The sequence below is a fragment of the Chrysochloris asiatica genome, unplaced genomic scaffold (assembly GCF_000296735.1).
Source record: "Chrysochloris asiatica unplaced genomic scaffold, ChrAsi1.0 scaffold00051, whole genome shotgun sequence".
Classification (NCBI taxonomy): domain Eukaryota; kingdom Metazoa; phylum Chordata; class Mammalia; order Afrosoricida; family Chrysochloridae; genus Chrysochloris; species Chrysochloris asiatica.
The window spans coordinates 16,647,041-16,649,166 of NW_006408569.1; positions in this window are offsets into that span (position 1 = coordinate 16,647,041).

A 2,126-nucleotide genomic window follows, 5' to 3' on the forward strand; every position below is an offset into this window, starting at 1 on the left:
CTGTAATGAATTATCACAAAATGTTGTGATTTAAAACAATTTATACATGTTCTCTCATAGTTCCAGAGGCCAGAGGTCTGGAATATGTGTTACTGGGCTAAAATTAAGGTGTCAGCAGGGCTGCATTCATCTAGGGAAGGATCAGCATTTTTTCCCCTACCTGCAATTATTGGCTCATGATCCCTTCAATTTTTAAAGACTTTGATCTCTGCTTCCATTTTCACATCTTCTCTGACTCTAACTCTCTTGTCTACTTTCACTCATAAGGACCTTTGTTATTACACTGGGCCCACCTGGATAATGCACCCTTTATCATGTGAGGTAATACAGTCATGTTGTTGTTGTTAAGTGCCGTTGAGTCGATTCCGACCCATAGCAACACTGTACAGAGTTTCCAAGGAGCAGCTGGTGACCTTGAACCACCGACCTTGCAGTTCAAACGACTTTGCAGTCTAACGCATTAGCCCACAGCGACACACTAGGACCCCAGTCATAGGTTGTGGATATTAGGACATAAGTTGGTGGGTTTTATCCAGCTTATCACAGTACCACAGTCAACATACCTAAGTGGCTGAATGGAGTCCCTGGGTGGCACAAACAGTTAATCTACTCGGCTGCAAACCAAAAGGTTAAAGGCTCACATCCATTTAAAGGCACCACAGAACAAAGTTCTTGTGATCTGCTTCCAAAAAATCAGACATAGAAAATCCTCTCGTGTACTTCAACATACATGGGGTCATCATGAGTTGGCGTTAACCCAATGGCAATTGATTAGTGGTTGAATCAGATGGAAATGGAAAACCAGATCCATGTGTAAAGGTGTTTTAGAATCTGACTTTCTCCTCAAGAAATCATTGCTACCACCATTTGCAGCTTGAGTCCTGGTGTGGCTTTGTAGGATAAGCACTGGACTGCTAACTGCATGTCCACAATTTAAAACAAGTAGCCGCTAATCATAATCCCTATGCAGGGCTGCAAGAGTCAGAGACTCTACAGCACTTAGCAACAACAGCGACCCTTTACAAATATGAAGCAGCAGAAATCATGTGCTTCATTTGGCCTTGTTCTGTATTCAGGATTGGTTCGGAGACTCATTCTCCCCTCCAAGCTTTTGCTTACACTTTGAGTTCTCTATGTGATCCTCTCGGTTAATTCATAGTCTACCCATCCTTTCCCTGTTAGTTTCAGGCTCAGCTTCTATTTGGAGTATTCCATTAAAACAATTTTTTTTAAGTAGTTATGGTGAATTGGATAATAGTTTACATGGGAGAACATTGGTCTTGCACTCATTGTTTCATTGTAATGATAACAATCTCCTCTGTGTATCACCATTTAACAGTATTTACTTCTATTCCCTCTGTTGTTTGTTGTTGGTGTTGTTTAAGATTATACACAAAACACTCAAAAATATATAATCACTTAAACAACCAAGGGGCACATTCTGCAAGCCACCAGCACTATACTTATGGATGTTGTTGTTGTTAGGTGCCATCAAGTCAATACCAACTCATTGCAACCCCATGTACAACAGAACAAAACATTGCCTGGTCCTGGGCTAACCTCACAATTGTTGCCACACTGGAGCCCATTGATGCTGCCACTGTATCAATCCATCCTGTTGAGGATCTTCCTCTTTTTCTCTGACCCTCCACCTTATGAAAAATGATATCCTTCTCCAGCGACTTGCCCCTCCTGACAATATGTCTGGAGTATGAGAGACAAAGTTTAGCAATCCTGGCCTCCAAGGAGCACTCTGGCTGTACTTCCAACACAGATCTATTTGTTCTTTTGATAGCCCATGGCACTTTCAATATTTTCCTCCAACACCATAACTCAAAAACATCAATTCTTCTATGGTCTTCTTTATTCACTCTCCAGCTTTCGCATGCATACGAAGTTATTGAATATACCATGGCTTGGGTCAGGTGCACCTTAGTCCTCACGCTGACATCTTTGCTCTTCAACACTTTAAAAAGGTCTTGTGCAGCAGATTTGCGTAATGCAATACATCGTTTGATTTCCTGACTGCTGCTTCCATGAGTGTTGATAGTTGATCCAAGGAGAATGAAGTCCTTGACAACTTCAATATTTTCTCCATTGATAAGAATGTTGTTTATTGGTCCAGT